Source organism: Plectropomus leopardus, chromosome 10 (genome assembly GCF_026936395.1).
Source record: "Plectropomus leopardus strain MGB_pleo_1.0 chromosome 10, ASM2693639v1, whole genome shotgun sequence".
In the NCBI taxonomy this organism is placed as follows: Eukaryota; Metazoa; Chordata; class Actinopteri; order Perciformes; family Serranidae; genus Plectropomus; species Plectropomus leopardus.
The window spans coordinates 9,049,173-9,067,393 of NC_142185.1; positions in this window are offsets into that span (position 1 = coordinate 9,049,173).

Consider the following 18,221-nt stretch of genomic DNA (forward strand, 5'->3'; position numbering starts at 1 on the left):
TCGTTAGGCTGGATTTTTGTGTTGTAGTAATTTTCATGATAACAGGTGTGCATAGGATTTTAACAGTCGAGGCTTTACTTTGCCAGTGTACCATGCATTTTTTAGGGGCTTAAGTGGGAATTTAAATTCTAAATGACCTAAAATCTGTTAGTCAGGGGGACACTTTTAACTTCTTAATTAGCCAATATTACAAACAGCTGTGCATGGTCAAAGCCGCTGTTTCTAGTTGGTAGAGGTAACCACACTATTTGCATGTTTGTCTGTGTAGAAAGCAGGAGAGAGTAAACTTACCAAAGAAATCTTTACACTTCTTTCTAAGTTTGTGATGTTAGGGATGGGTTAATACATTCAGGATTTAAGTGGCAGCTCTTTCAAAATCCCCTTTCCACAGGCATCCATTCAAGGTCTTATTTCAGACTTTCCTGCTATTTTAACACCTACAGTTACATTACTAAAGAAAATACAGCACAAAGACCAGCCTATTTACCCCATGAGCTGTCTGTGTTTGAAATGGGACCACCCAGACAACCCTCCCATCTACCCAGCCTGCTCTGTTTGCTTTTGTTTTGTCCGCTCAATGGCTGGAGATTAGGCTGTGGACACACCACTGAGAGGTCCTGGCTGTTTCAATGGCTGCTCAGTTAGATGAGAAAACAGTAGCCAGCGTACACTCCTTGTCAGTTAAGATCTTTGTTGTTGTGTCAGTGACACGTTAAGCCCGTGCTACCTGACATGTCTATTGCAGGTCAGAAGATGTATTTTAGGAATTCAGTATCGCAATCAATGACGAATTTCCTGTCTTTTTCTTCAAGTTCCTCATATTTTTCTATCTGACATTGGTGCACAAGTTCAGACTAGTCTTTAAAAACATGTTATATAGTTCAGAACTATTCTTGGCATTTTTAACAGTTACACAGCACTTTTTTAGGACACTTACAAGGACATGTCCATTTTTGTAAATATCTCTGGATCCTTGAAAATATAAAAAACTCTGACTCAGCGCTTTTGTGAATGTCTCTGCTGTGCAAAAAATTCAGTCACATCCGTTCTTCTTTTTTATCGAACAGGAACCAGTGAGAAACTGCAATAGGCTGACTTTACCAGAGGCCTCGCTGAACCGGAGTGCAGTGCAGTTGTTTTGTTTTTCTCCCAGCAATCTGTCCCGAATAATCATATCATCAGTTTGCAAAACCTGATTAATGAAAATGTACCCACTGATTATATTTATAAATTCCTTCCAAGGAGAGTGCATAAGCTTGTTACTGTCTTCCTTCCTTTTATTTTAAGTGACAAGGACACTTTAAAAAACATGTTGTACATGACTCATATTTTCTCATTTCTTTGTATTCAAAGGCTAAAAAAGTGTTACAACAACAGATCCTTCCCAGTGCTTTGACAGTTTGGGTTTTATACGTAAGCCTTACAATGGCTCTGCTCCAGCATTGTTCTCTCCAAAAACAATGAATTCAATAAAGATGATTAAAGTTGAGTAAATTGTGTTCTACTCATCAATCCATCTTAACTGTACTGGAGGTCAACAGTTTATATAGTGACTTTATAAGAAATAAAAATAAGTCATAAAGCAACAGTGGTGGATGAAGTAACTGAAAGCCACACTTGAGTGAAAGTACAGATATCCAACCAGAAAATGAATTTGGTAGAACTTAAAGTAACCTATTAGAATATTACTTGAGGAAAAGTCTTAATTATGATATTTTCTGTGCTTAATTATCAAAAGTAATTGTATTAGATCAACATGAGGATTGAAAGTAAAAGCAGTTAGAGAGGGAAACTGAATTTCGAGAATTATGATGTTTATCTAATGGTTAACAATGGTTTTAAACTGGATCCAAGAGCAAGACCACAAGACAAGAGGAAAAAGGATAAGAAAGGAGTTCATTGTAGAGTTTTTGCAGGTGGATAAAGGCAGAAGACTGAGGTGAGGCTGAGACTGGTGACGAGGCTGGAGTTGAAGTAGCTGAGGTGTGGCTGAAGTTGGTAGGCCGTGTGGCTTACAGCTCAGGGGGTGAGAGGCTGGGTGGCATGTGGCTGAGGTGCTGGAGTTTGTAGGAGAGAGGCACTGATTGAGAAGACACTGGAGATGAACCAACAGTACCAGTATCCACAATCCACAACCAGTACCAACAATCTGGCAGCATGTAAGAGAGACAGCAGGGTTTTTAAGCTGCAGTTGATGAGTGTGGAATGATCAGCAGGTGTGCATGCAGAGCTCCAGAACCAGGAAGCCACGCCCAGCCTCTGGAAACCCGGCAGCAAAAACCCAGCAAAAAAATCCAGGAAAAATATATGAAAAAACCCACTCAAAATCTATACCACCACAGTTTATCTCCTTAAAATGTAGAGCACAGTACAGTTAAGAAAAACAAGGTCTTTTTAAGGACTTACAGGATTTAAAGAAAATCTTTAAGCTAATGAGCTGACACAGCAGTGGAATGGTAACCATGCAGTTACTTGATTACTCGCTGCCACTTCTGCTTCCATCAAGAAGATGAGCTCATTGTCGACAGGAATTTTAGCGGTTAGCATGTTGCATCTAATCTAACATGAAGCCTGGGCTTTTTTGGATTGAAATTAAACTGCTGATTTGAGAGCACTTGTTAGCATTTGTCCTTCTGTGATTAACCAGCCTGAACTTGTCAAACAGTGCCACTCTGTCAGTGCTTTAGAACGGGCTTGACGCCAAAAGCTACCTTACGTGTCCAAATGGAACCGGCTGAACGGCGTCAGATTAGAACACGCTCAGACAGAACTGGTGGTGTTGTTATAATATGCTGTTAGACAGTGCCGGGGACACCCACAGTGCAAGGGTGGCATCACTTAAGAAAGTGGCTGGATGTAACTGACAACTGACTTTGCGTTGGAGTACGGAGTTTGCTTCCCTTGTGAATGTGAGTGTTTTTTTTCCCTAACCTTACCATGTGCCTCTTTTGCCTAAACCTAACCATCTATGACATTGTTGCCTAATACCAGCCATCGCAACAGACCGCTTTGGTTGCCATGTGCTGTTGTGTAAACATAAGAAACATTCTGCATCATCCCACCATGTGCATTTGTTGACATCACGGCAACGGAGCGAAAACAGCTGGCGCAGCAGGATACCTAAAACATCATCAGTAGACATAGAAAGTCACTGACTTTGCAGCACCATGTGATGGTTTGGGATAAGAATGCATTGGATTAACCTTTGATTGAGCTTGCCAAACTAGGACCAGTAATTTGCCAAACCCTCTGATTTTGTTTTGTAGCACTGAATGTACCTATGGAAATTGTATCAGAGTAAAACCACACATTTTATTTAGAAAATGTAGTGAACTAAAAGTTAACAGGAGTAAGTAAAGTACAGATTAATCCAAAAAATGTAAAATAAATAAATAAAAAAAGTACTGTGACAAAGCATTGTTACTTGGTTAAATTACATGATTTGCAGCCAATACACACAGATATACAATGAAGCTTTTAAAAAGTTTGTGAAGCATTAAATGAATGGCATATGGTAATTGTAAGTGGACAATAAAGTTATTTAATATCTATGTTTTGTTGTTAATCTAGAAATAAAAAAGAGATTTATCCTCTTATGTTCAGCTTTATTGACCATATTTGCCCACACTTACCAGGAAATAACTCATTGTGCATGCAAAAGCTAGACTCACAGTGAGTCAGTTCAAAAAAAACAATAAACCCACTCTGTTTCAGATATGGCTCATTTTTGTGCCTCTGCAACATCTATTTTCTTATTGTTTCATTTTCCCTGTTTTACCAATCACAGGTGCATTTAGTCGTATCTTCAGTTGTGCTTGGAAGCAGAAAAGAAGATCACCAAGTTTGGGAAGTTTTGCAAAGTTGTTTTTTTTTCCTTTCTTTTTTGTAATGTTCTAAGGAATAAAAATATAAAATTGTGCAGCAAAGTATTTCACATTACTGTTTTACATTCTCTTCTCAACTCTGTGATATCTTTTTACTTACTGTTCCTCTGTGGGCTCTACAGTTGCACTATGGGCTACTTGTGTAACTTTTGGGAGAGCGAGAGGACAAACTGTATCTGGTTTTATATGTATGACATCAGACAGTCATATTTTAGCATCCAAACCCCTTTTCATTCAATAGAAGGCGTGTCTATAGGTCTTTACATATGGAGCCAGAGGCTTTAGGTTTATATTACACTCAGCATGATTCACAGCAGCCCAAACCACAGCATATATATTCCCAAACCAAGTCTTAATCAGGGTCAACCGCTGTGCCATTTAAGATATTTTCAAGCATTCGAGACAAGCTTAAAATAAGGAGCCTGGTCTCTCACACAGCAGAACGGAGCCATGGAAATGTTATGCCAACCCACACACTGGTGGTGTGTTGTTTTTTTTTGCCTGAGACTGAAGGAAGTCTGTGTGTTTAAGTGGCTGAGGAAAGGCTCAACTTATCTGGGTTTCTCAGACAAAGTAGCCCTTTTGCCAACATGTAAACTCTCCTTGAGATTTTGGCTGTATTTCCCCCAAAAGTCCACCTTAACAATACAGGCTTTGCTCACAAACTAACCAGTTCAGGTGACCCTAAAATGCAAAGCTAATATTGGTCAACAAGCAGCGTTACAAAGCCGTATTGTCAAGTTTTATCTTTATCATGGTGTCATGAATGAATGGTAACATAGATTACATGTGACATATCTTTAATTGTCCATAAAGTTGTAGTTAAATTGACATCTTTGCCACATGGTGGAAGCATAAAAAGCTGCAAACATTGCATTAGCAACATTAGCATTCATTCTTACTTTCATTTCATTCTTACAATCTTACTTTTGGCCATCTTAACAATTTGTGTACGGCATTCGTTTTCCTTTTAGCTCTGTTTGGACCAAATGTTTGCCTGTTTCGATTCACTATGTTCACAGACTAACTGTTAATTTATGCTACTTCACATTACACTCCAAACCATGGAACATTAGTTGCATTTTTTTTCAATGTTTGAGATCTGCTTGTTACTTTGAAAAATATAAGTAAATATGTCATAAAGCTGCAAATGTTTAGTGTCTGAATCTTGAGATCCTCTGAACTGATGTTCTACAACGACAATGAAACAAATGTGTCTGAAACATTTACAGATGTAACAGATGTGTGTAGCCAATGTGACCTTTGGTTTGCGGTCCACTGTTTTAAAGCCCTAAATTTGGCATTTTAGCCCACATCTTATTTTTTGGAGCAACAAGTGACCATAATTGGAAAAAAGAGTGGAGCTGGAGAGGACCAAGGGGTGGATTTGATAGAGAACTCAAAGGACACTGTGCACTCCCAACTATCCATCAACTTGATTGCATCTCACTCTTGGCTCTGCTGTTCAAAGTTACAAGCACAGACAACACCCCAAAACAAGTTCACAGCTATTTAAATGTAGACAGTGCCATGGACACACATTGATAAGCCTCTATCCTGATTCACTGGTGCCAGTCGTAGCAACTTGTCAATCACAAGGAAGCCATGCCCTGAAACATACCCTGCTAAAAGGGATCATAATTTACAAAAATCATCATCATGTTTTTTTGAAGAAGACTGGAAACTAGTAATTGAGACCATAAACTCATTAGGAAAATGTTTACTCGTAATAAAGGTGAAGAAGTAGGGTAATTTTCTCATAGATTACCAAAAAATCAGATTTATGTATTTTTGCAACAAGAGGAGTTGCCCTCTGCTGACCATTAGGAATCAATCAATCATTAATTTGTCACACAGCATTACAAAAGCTACAGCTCCAGTGAAATGTGATCCCATCAGCTCATTTAACTTGTGCACTGTAATTTGGTCCTTTTTAGTTTTCTTTTTAAATTGTTTCCTCTCCTATTTGTCCAAGTTTCTGGATGGTTCTGATAACCCATAGTTTCTGGTTGTGACTATCCACACACACATCCTGACCTCAACAAGGCGGCTGCAAACACAGACAAAAGTGCTCTTCAGACGCCACTAAATAGCATATAGCAGTGATCTGTAGAAGGAACAGGACAGCAACTCACAACTCCACCGTCACACCAGTCCTTATTCACCGTAAAGCACATGTATCCTCTCCTCTCACCAGAGTCCTCTGCTCTGTACGATCAGCATATAGTAAAGGCTTCAGCTTGAATGGTGTTGTGCAAGATTTAGCCAAGTTTCGGTGAATCAGAGGACATTACAATTCCTGTTATGCTGTTAATAATGGATGAGATGGTCTTTCTGTTTTTTCAGACACCTGTACAATGGCTAGTAAGATGCCACTTCAGCTGGTACACAACTTTTCCATATTTCCTCAATGCTGACAGATGATTTGCAAACCTTGACCTGGCTGGCTAGAGGATGGCAGCAGAGTTTACAGAATAGTGAGTTAACATCCTCTTCCCAATAGTATATCACAGCCACCACTGTCCAAAGCCAACCACAAAAACACTTCCAAAATTTAAAAAAATGCAGGTTTAAGGAACTTTTGCATTTGCTTGACTTTTTTAGACCCGAAAGCTATGTCCACTTCTTTTATACAGTCTAGGTCTTACACAGTGACACAGGAAACTCCATTTGAACCTTGTAAAGACTTGATGTAAATGTCCCCTAGCTTTTCAAACAAGCCAATATCAGGTTCTGTGAACAATAGTAAAATGTTCTTTCTTCTCCCTTCATCAGCTATCTAAAAGGTACACCTAAAGTGTCAGATGACGGATAACCAGCTGTACCGAATCAAAAACAAGCAGGTTGTTTTTTATGTGAAGGGAGGAGTGTTTGAGAAAGGTTTGGTCTGAAAGCTTGAGTTTGCAAATGCGTAATTGACCCTAAGGACCAAAATGAAAGCATGCATGCTGCTGGTGATTAACATGCTAGGTGGGGCTATGTGCAGACGCCAATGAACTGAGTGCACATCAATCTGACAGTTCACAAGAAATGTCGTATTCTCAACAAGCTGAAAATATTCCGTATGCCTGTGGTGAAGTACTTAATGTTCAACAATGATTGTAATATTGACAAAGCACCAGAGTCAGCAAAGTGGTTGACTTTTTTATGCTCCAGAGAATGACAAGGAAATAACAGAGTCACAGTAAATAAATTCCTTATGGCAACAGTCAAATGTGCCAGAGGACACAGAGGACAAAGACCAAGACTCATTCAGTGACCTGGAAACTTTATTCTTCTTTATCCAGTGAAACCAGTTTCATCCCCCGCCTTCATAGAAACAAATATTGACCTTTTGTGACAAGAATGAGCATCACACTACATACCAGGCGTAGCACATGTGAAAGACTTACAGTGACTTACTGTTTACACACTGACGGCAGCATGAAGTGATAGACAGAATCACATATTTCATGTATTCACCGTTCACTTCTCAAAAGCTCTTGGTGAATGCTTAGCATTTGGTGACTCAACAACAGCATTTGTCTGCAAAGCTCATGACTTTGCAGAGAATACCTTTTTAACAAGAGGCTGTTGACAAGACGTGCCCTCAGATTATTGTCACCTCTTCATTGTGAGGATTGCTGTTGCATATAACAAAAACATCTTTGTTCCTATACAATAGTTTTACATGCACATTTAGTACCATGCTGAAAAACAAGAGACATAACGCCTTTTTCCCCTTTCTGACAACAGATACAGGCACTACCATGTACATATAGACCAACTAGCTGCTCACCCCAGATATAATAAAACAGCTTGCCTTATTTCACCCTCAGGCTCTTCTTGTGCAACTCATGAGTTCATGTTTACATATTATATAACTGAAGACATACAGTGTTTAAAATAATGCAAGATAGGACAACCCAAGTGTTATAAATTAAAGTTCACACCAATTCACGACAGTGCCATTGTGACATACTTGCACAGGCCTGAATACATTAGAGCACAGCATGACAAGTTGTTTTTGTGCTGTGAACAGCACGAATAGTTAAATTAATGGTTGGAACATGCCAAATGTGCAAGGAAGGAAACCTCTCTGTTATCTCAGAGTCTGCAATTACCTATTAGCACGTAGCCATGTGGTGAGAGACATGGATGTTAATAATGTGGGAGATTGTTTTACACAGACACTGGTAAGAAAGAGGAAAATCGGGAGATTAAGTACTATTTTTAACCCAAACCAAGATCTTTTCCAAACCTTAAGTTGGGTTTGAGCGTAAACCTAACCAAACCTTTACTGTAGTGTTGTCAGATCATCAAACTATGCCAGAAGTGATTTGTAACAGATTTGGAAGGGACAGAGAAATTATATCCTGCCAGTCGGGAAAGATCAGAAAACTCTTCTATGTGTTATCCTAGTTATCCTAGTGAGCTCTTACAAAAGCTGTATTTTGTTGTTTAAAGTGAAAGTAGACAAGTTTTTTGCTTTCATGATGAAGTAAATGTTGATTGCACAATGTAATGGCTTAATAATGACACCATTAGCATTTAGATTAGTTTCTGATAAGCCTCCCTTTCACTACCCAGTCTGCCACCAATTATGATCCTCTGAGAAAATGAAGGCTTGATTTATGGCACAATGGAAATATATCAGCTATTGTGAAACCAAAACAGGAAAAGGATAGCAAGTTTGTTTACCTCGGTAGCTATCGGTAGCTCGCAAAGAGAATCGAATTTAGTTCTTAGTTGTACTATCATGGATGTACAAAAAAGTTGCCATGTGCTTGTGTTGACATCACAGTAACGGCATCCCGGAATGTAAATGGCGGACGCAGAAGAATACCTAGAGTGATATGTAGACACAGAAATCCACTGCAAAGCGGCAATATGAGACGACTTAGAATGAAAATGTGTTGGAATAATGACAATTTTGTGCTCTTAACATGCTCAGCAGACACAAGTAGCATAGTCCTGCAGAGCTAAAGCTCCTGTTTCTCAGTGAAGTTAAATGTGACATGGAGACCATTTTTGAAGCAGTGGATAGTCATTGTGGATTCCTCAGTGGCTCTTGCACAAGTAAGCATGAGTCTTACACTTCTACAGCTGTTTTGTGGCTGGACTAAAAAAAAAAAAAAGAAACAGAATGTTCCAAAATTCTTTTGGAGGAGGATACAGCTGTTACTATAAATCTTCCTCTTTGTTTTCACAAACAACCAGCCTCCACCCCCTTTTTCGTCAGACTTGAGTGAAAAATTCACCACAACGATAAACAGAAGGATGGATTTAATAAAATAGGATAAACCCACAGTGTTAGTCAACCGATGAGACAGGGTTAGTGTTAGTCAGCGGATGAGACAGGGTTAGTGTTAGTCAGCGGATAAGACAGGGTTTGCTCATGTTGCACAGACAGTCTGAACTCTGTCATTGTTAATGTTTTGGTCCTTGAGCCAAAAAAAATACCAGACCCTTCTTGTGTTGGTGACCAGAAGTGACGCAGCATTTTTGAATAGATGTGGTCGCAGTTCAATTCAAAGTAGAGCTCTTTAATAAAAGCATCATTACATTCAATGAGAAATCACAGGTCACTGGTGACAATATTCACACTCCTTTACACTAAATTAATAAGATAACAGCAATCATCATCAAACATCTGTTCTTATAATTTAGATGAGAGACAAAGACATTAGTATTCTATTCCTGCAAGAAGTCATACACCATCAAACTGAGAAATCGTTGAGTAACGAAAGCTGAAAAATGAGTAACTGGAAATCTCTACCAAGTTTGACATGTAAATTGGACTATTTGCCCTCATGTACTCTATCTTGTATATGACTACATGTTAGACGGTATATGGTGACAACAAATCATATTTGGCTGATATTTCTCAATATGCTCCCTGATACTGAAAGATTGCTCCAAGTAAAAGAAAAAAAACCTTATTGCATTTAAAGTTTCGAAATAACTTTCTACCAGACTCCCAGGCACCCCATGCTTTAAACATAAGCTTTTTATAGTTGCACCACATCATGTCATTCTATAAAATATATCCCATAGTAAAGCTAGAGACCCAGATGGTTTTGATTACAGTCCGGGCCAGAGGTCTTTCTTCCAACCATTTTGACCTCACTGAATTGCCTCAAACCTCAAACTTGTAAAGCTACTTATTGAGGAAAATGTGCCAGTATTTATGATAAACAGAATGTTAAACAGGGTTTGTTCTCAATCATTGGTGAAAACAACACTGGCACAATGTACAGTGCTCTGATGCAAAAGGATCACAGGAAAGTCCACTGCGACTAATTGACTGTTTAAATGTTATGCTGAGGTCCACCCACAATGGCATGTTAAATTACAGGCATTTTCCTTATGAAGAGGAATTCCCAATAATTCTGATAAATCCAATGTAATCATGAGCCAGTATTCAGGGTATAACCAGCCTGTTTTTCATTTCAACGTTTCAGATACCAGTGCTTTGGCTGTGCTTTCGGTGTAAGATCCCTGCACCAAAAGCCACCTTGTGTATCCACATGATATGCTGCTGGACAGCGTCAGCTGAGAATACAGCCAGACAGAATCGGTTGTGGTTTTATTATATACTGTGGGATGGCAACATGATAGGTGGATGGGCAGCGTTACTTGACAGTGTGGCTGGAAGGAACCTGTTGCATCCTTATGATATGCTGTAGGACAGTGTCAGGTTGAAATGCTGCCAGTAAAGTAATATAAAGAGTTTGAGGGGAGGGGTGGTGAATGGATCACACAAACCCCGGACTTTTATGCAGTAGCCTGGTGCTTACTTCCCATCTGAATGTGATGTTATTTTTTTCTACGTACCATTACCATGTACCTCTTTTCCCTAATCCTAACCATCTGTGCCAGTATATGCTTTTACTGACGTTTCATCATGATTAGTTGCCATGTGCTTTTGTTTCCTAAACATAAGCGCGTGCAGCATAGTCCCACCATGTGCTGTTGGTAAATTAAAATCATGGTAGAGGCATCCGGGAACATCAATAGAAGGATAACTAGAGTATAATATGTAGACCTGAAAGTTGGTATAACCCATGTATTTTGGAAAGCTGCAATCACATGACCAATGCGCTGATTGGAGGAAGAAAGGAAACAATCCAGTAAGGAGGCAGGTTGCAGTGGTAGGCTTTCCCTCAGCACTTTTCCCAGGATACTGGTGTTCTTCTCCTGAATCTAACTACAGTAACTTTATTTGCCTAAAACAAACCTCCCTAACTTTACACTGAGTGTGCAACTTTGCATTCAGTGCACAACGTCATTCATGGGGTTGCTAATTTGATATATTTGTTGTATAAGGATATGTTGCCATGTTTTAATTGTAAAACACGTTTAATTGTAACACAAATCTAACAACATCATGTTTGTGGAAACAAAATTCTTGTTTGATCATTCATCATTCTTAAGAACTGTTTATTGTGTCCTGAGCGTAGAAAACAAAACCAGTATTGGCCGCTTATAGTAGAACTTTGGAAATTGACTAATATTTTAACTTGAAATGGTAAAAGCAGAATTATTGCTTCCACTTGTGATCATCGCATGAGACTGACCAAAACTCTTTTGAATACTTTCCTTTTCATGTCCATGTTTGCCGCCATGTAGTAAAATGAATCTGCTGTGAAATGTACACAACAGTTTCCTTAGCAGTCCTGTTAAAAGTAGTTATGGGTTGCAAAACTTTCTTCTTCAGTGGAGCATCTGTAGTTGGAGCAACATGTTATTCTCACTGGATGTCCATTTGTATCACAAGCTAAAAGGAGGAAGTTCTCCAAGCCAATGGAAAGTGAGTTTAGACTTTTCAGCCAGTTTTTTATTTTGTCATATAAGGCTCATTAGCCTGTCACAGTGTCAACAGTGGGCAGTTTCTTCCAGTCAAGGCATGAAATTCCTGCAAGTTAAGTGTAAAAGAGCAGTCAGGAGCATTTTTATGTCACTCTTACACAATGGGCTGAAAAGAAAACCTAACCCTACAAACACTTCCCATCCTCATCTACGAAGTCAATGTCACCTTGCCCATTCTTGAAAGGTCATTCTGATGCATCTGTTTTTGTCTTGTCTTGCTAAGAGCTTTATTTTGTTTGGCTCATCTGCAAACCAGTGATGACAGTTACAGCTCACAGTTACAGGGAGTTACAGTTACAGGGAGCCAGCAACCAGTGCAACACACAAATGTCTCACCATGCTTGGCTTTTGATGTTATTACCAATATTTTATGGATTCATAGTATTCCATCTTGTAATAATTAACAAAACAAAAAATGGCCGGGAGCCAGCTCCCATTGTTCACTTAAAGTGATAGTTCAGATTTTTTTTTTAGTGGGGTTGCATTACATACTCATAGTCAATGTATTACATAAAATAGATGTCAGTTACCAACCAACTGGAGAAGCAGCCAGCTGCACCTACATGGAAGATAAGCAATGTACTGCTGTGGAGGGCTCAGCAACAAGACATATTTCAGCCACCTAGAAAAAACCCCATACAAAAAAAGATCTATAACAGGTTAAGTGTATGCTATGTTTTTTTTTTTGTTTTTTTTAATTTTTTTTTTAGCAATTTACATTTCTGTTAGACAGCCCATTTCAGAAAAGACGTTAACAGCTTCAGTTTGCTATCTATGCTCTCTTCAAAGCCACAAGACTCCACCGACAAAATAGTCATTTTGACTCACTGAAACATAAGGGCTGCTAGACTGCACTGCTTTAATCAGTTTGTTTGTGGATTGTGCGACTGTGGTGAATCCAAAATAACCACTTGAAACAAACAAAAAAGTAATACAAAAACACACACACACACACACACACACACACACACACACACAAACTGACTGACGCGGTTGGTAGACCAGCAGCTCCTGTCTTCATTGATGTTAAATCACAGTTTTTCTCAGTGGAGTTTGGCATTGAAGGAAAAAGTATTATGGTTTAAGTAATCAGTTCAGAAATGATGTCTGATGGAAAGGCAAAGCAGTGAAAATACTCTAAATATAGAGTATACTTAAACTGATAATGATTGTTTTAGGTGGTATTTTGTAGGTGGCTTAAATATGTTTTGTTCCTGACCCCTCCACAACAGTACATTGCATAGCTTCTGTGTCAGTACTCCTGCCTGCTTCTCCAAACTGGGGGGAAGCTGACTTGAAATCCTACTTGTAATACACTGACAATGGATAAGTACATCAGACAAGCCCATTAAAAACATTTTTAAAAAATCTGAACTATCCCTTTAAGAGCCAACTCATTTGTGACCAGCACATCACCACTTCAAACTATCTCTTCTTGACAAAATCTAAACTCTTGTTTTGCTTACTAGTTTTTTATTGAGCCTTTAACCACATCTGCAGTTCCCACGGTCAAGAACAAACTTTCACACTTGCATTTCTGCTTGGGCTCGCATTTTAAATTTGAGAAGCTCGGACAAGAAGTGTTACCTCAGGGGGTCAAGTTAATTTGGCTATTGAGTCACAAATACATGTAAACGTCCCGATTTGAGACCACAACTTCAAGATTTCAATCTCAATGAGATAAGGGTTTCTGCATAGGTGTGCTCTCTTTGCACCTTCTTCTCTTGTTTCCATATATAAAGGAATAATGGGTTGATCATAGGAAGCTAACAGGCCATTTAGATTCAAATTTAGGAAGTCTAGGGTTTAATGTGTGCTGCCAGAACTGCACACGTAGATTCAGTAACCACTCATATCCTGTACCAGTTGGTAACACTGTTTCCATGAGGATAATACACTTTTACAAACGTCACATCTAAACACGGCTCATGATTGTAGCCATGGTTTTCTGGCTGAGAGTAACTCTGACCTTAAGGAGAGTATGCATAATATACCCTACACAGCCCACATATATTCCCAAAAGTCTTAACTTTGACCTAATGCTTAAACTCTAGTGTAACAAGAAGCTGTGAGACCCGAAAACCTCTCATTTCATGACATCACCACTCAGATATGAGAGGGCAGGGCCTGATGGAATAAACACATGTGCAAGACAAGAACCAAGCTCCTCTCACAAGTATGAGGACATACCAACTCTTCATCCAAACTCATGTTTTGAAACTTAAAACCTCTTTCATTCAATCATTAAATTGGACATGGATTTGAAAAAGACAGAAAGTCACTCGTTACGGGAGATAATTGATGGTTAAAAATATTCTTAACCTTTTTAAAACCTGGGCAAATTGGCTTAATTTCTGTATATATATATATATATAAAAAATGTGAAGAAGGCCATAAGGAACTTATGAAGTAATGACCAGAAAATTAGCAAGAAATTAGTTTTTTTAAAAAAGGTTCAAGAAAATTATTTGAAAAACAAAACAAAACAAAACAAAACAAAACAAAACAAGGTAAAGTAAAAAAAAAATAAGATAAGGAAATTACCTTAAAAACTGCTTAAAAGTATAATAATTCTGTAAAATAATTTCAAATTTATAATAATGATCACTGAAAGATATATTTTCCTGTAAATTTTTACAAGCTTATATATATATATATATATATATATATATATATATATATATATATATATATATATATATATATATATATATATATATATATATATATATATGTTTGCAGGACATTTCTTGCCAAGTTGCTCATTGCATTTTTCCCATGTTTTTGAGAAAACAACAGCATAACTTTGGAGTTCAAAGCTGAAAATACTTGTGAAAGGCCATCTGAAAACAGCACAGGAAAAGTGATGACGTTCCAGGTTTTAAATTAAACAATAAAAGATAATAAAAGATTTTCAAATGAACTCAATTTCAAGTGATAAGCGACCAAACTTTTAAGTGATACTGAAGTTTGGCCTTCACTGTGACTTCTGAGACACAAATCATCCTTTCCTCTGCAGTCTCTCACTGCTGCCTTGATAGATTATCTCATTTTCCTGTCATCCAGAGGAGAGGTGCTGTACGCGCTGAATCAATGGTGATCTTAGCAGTTTTACCCATCCCATAATTCCTCTCTGTCCAGCTACACTCTGAGGCTTGGCAATATGGCTGCCAAGTCTCTTACCCATTTATGACTCTTTGGCACAGTCATGCTGACATCACCAGTGTAGCGTGTTTATGACAGAAAAGGCTGGATTAATGGTCTGAATTAAGGACAATTACTTTTATATGTGCCATCCGTTTGATGCTTAGTCATTCAACAAGTTAATAAGATGGCATTTCTGGAAGACTGAGCGCTCTATAAAACATTGAAAGGCTGTGTGTTTGACAAGACACAAGATTGGGTGTCTCTGGAAGTTAGAGGGGGACGAGCCTGAGTGAGTGCAAAGTTACAAAACCTCCGGACCAGATGCGGGCAGCTGGAGAGTTGAGTTACACGTGGTGTGTTAAAGGAAAGTTGCCATATGCACACACAGAGATAGGGAAGTGTGTGGGAGTCTGTACTCCCATTCGGTGTGTTGTTACTGGTTTAAAATTGATTTCTTTCCTCAATTACTTGAGACAATAATTTTCTATGAAATGATTAAAACATTTCTAATCAAATGATGATAGTTTCTCATGACCTGTTCACACTGCTTATCTGGGAGGTGTTGGTAAAAAGCTAGGAAACAACATGAATAGATGTTGATAGTGCTACTTGATCATTCATGCATCGACTTTTAAATAAATATCTCCCATGGAAGTTTCATGGGTGAGTAAACTTCAAATGTAAGGAAGAGTATCTGAAGTTGTGTTTAAAGCAGCAATAACAGGGGGATGCAGAGGGCATTCTTAAAAACTATATTTCCTGTGCCTTGAAGAGTTTCTTTTTTCTCTCTTTTTTATGAACTGCCTTCAGCCTCAAGCATGTCTCCGTAGCAACAAAGATTGCTCCTTTAAAGCCCAACCTGTGTTGTTATTTGTGTTGATGTAACGCTGTAAAGAACTACCTCTGAAGATTCAAGAGAGCTGAAAACTCGCTTGACTCTGTAAGAAATTGGACTCAAAGGGACAGTTTAGATTTTGTGAAGTGGGGTAGTATGAGGTACTTGCCCATAATCTGTGTATTACATACAATAGATGTCAGTCAGCACACCACCAGTTTAGAGAAGCAGGCTGGAGTCTGACATGGAAGCCAAGCAATGTACTGCTGTAGATGGAGGCCAGCAACAAAACTTGTTTCAGTTGCCTAAAAAAAGTCCCACCGAAAAAGAACAATATCAGTTTTAGTGTTTGCTATGTTGAGTGTAATTTCATGGCTTTCCATCAGTCTCGAGACACCAGACTCCATTGACAAAAACAAAACCTTTTCCACCAAATTAGCTTGTGTAAACAGGTTTTTCACACATGATTAAACCCGTTAAATACAATCGATTGACGATTCGATACTCCTACTACTAGTGAACACACCACATGAGTCTGCCTGTCTGTCAGCTTTTGTGTGTGTGTCTGTGCGACGTCACAGACAGGCAGGAGAATAGGTAAACAGCAGACAACAGCAGGCAAAGGGGTCTTTGAAAACATTTCAGTGGTATTTTCTCTTTATATATCTCTCACTTATTCAGTCTCTCTATTAAACTTGGTGCAGACTAACTTGGAATAATGTGTTAGTGCTGCTTAGGAGGAGACAGACAGTAATTAGTGATGGCATGCCATTGTATCTCACTAGTTAAGGAGCTGAAATTAGTGTTCACCCAGGTGTTGTGGCATTAACAACCCATGTCAATTGCAGAGTCATTTGACCCGGTTGTAAATGCTGGTGGCATTAATTCACACTGCATTAAAAAGCCAGATGTAAGCGGGTGTTAGCGATTTTTTTGTGCAGTGGGAATGAGGCTTAATTTTATCTTGTTGAATACATTAGCTGTGTGTCTACTGCTACTTTCATTGGTTACTTAGTGTGTGTAATTGCGTGACTTTGATAAATCTGAACTACAACTTTAAAATTCTAAAGTCTCACAATAACACAAACAAACTAACCGATCGAGGCAGTGGTAGACCATCAGCTCCTGTGTTCACATCAGATCAAACACTTTTTTTTCTCAGTGGAGTCTGGCTTTGAAAAGAGTGATACAACTGCTTCATTTTCCTGTTGGAAATCAGCGAATGACATTAATGCAGAGGAGTGAAAAATAATCTCAATATAGCATAGACTTAAAGTGATTAAGTGAGAAGAGTTTTTTTTGGTCGCTAAAATGCATTTTGTTGCTAACCCCATCCACAGCAGTAGATTCCACTCTGCCCCTCCAAACTGGCAGCGTACTGACTGATAAGTACTGTTTGTTATATAGTCAGTGGATAACTACCACATACAACAACACAAAATCTGAACTATTCTGCAGGGTTACCTGATTGTTCTGTATGCTGAGGTGAAATGACATGAAAAGAATACCTTCCTGACTAACACAATCAAAGTGTGCATTATAATGATTATAACTTATAACTGAATTTATTCTTGAGCCTTTTTAGACATGTTGGGAAAAAGCAAGATAAACATCTTGAGAACAGGCAGGGAATGTATAGTGCTGGCTGACAGTTGGATCTGGTTGTGCTGGAGCTTAAACATTTGGACAGTTATGAGGGCAGTTCAGCCCTGTGTTGAAAACATCTGTGGGCTGCACCAGTGGGGACATGTTGCTTCAGATACTGACAGGACGAAAAAAACATTCCAGAATCCCGATTGTGATATATGCTGGCAAAACACTGCACAACAGCACACTGCACAACTCTGAGATATGATTTAGCAAGTCTGAGAAATTATCATGGCAGCAATTCTTATTTTTCTCTTGGTTGTGAAATGTAAAGTGTAGAAAAACATTACTCGTGAGCACTCCCTAAAGATAAGTGGCCACTGCACGTCACGTCAAGCCAGGTTGATTTTACTATCCACACAATGTTCTGTTTTTTCTCAGTCCTTCTACATTGGTACCACAGTAGTGTATTTAGAATTAATAATTTTAATGAATAAAGAGATCGTTTGTTTGTTTGTTTGTTTGTGCAGGGCTAAATTTGGTCTAACCCTAAGCATAACTTAGGGTTGGAGGAAAAAGCAAAAAAACCCCAACAAAACAAGTCTTTGTTCGATGTGAAAAATAAATTTTACAAAATCAGGCAAAGTTATTATGTGACTTTTTTTAAGCTAAATTTAGTCAAATTAAATGGATGATTTCAATTTTTTTAACCCTTTGAAACCTGAGCAAATCGACCTGATTTCTTTCAAAAACATGGGAAAATGTTCATGAGCAAAAGAAGAAAGAAGAAAAGACCCAAAATTCAGCAAGAAATAAGTAAAAACAACAAGAAAATTACCTGACGATTAGTCAAAACAGGAAAGTAAAAATCAAACAATAATCCATGAAATGCAGCTAGGGTACACATTTTGGGGAAA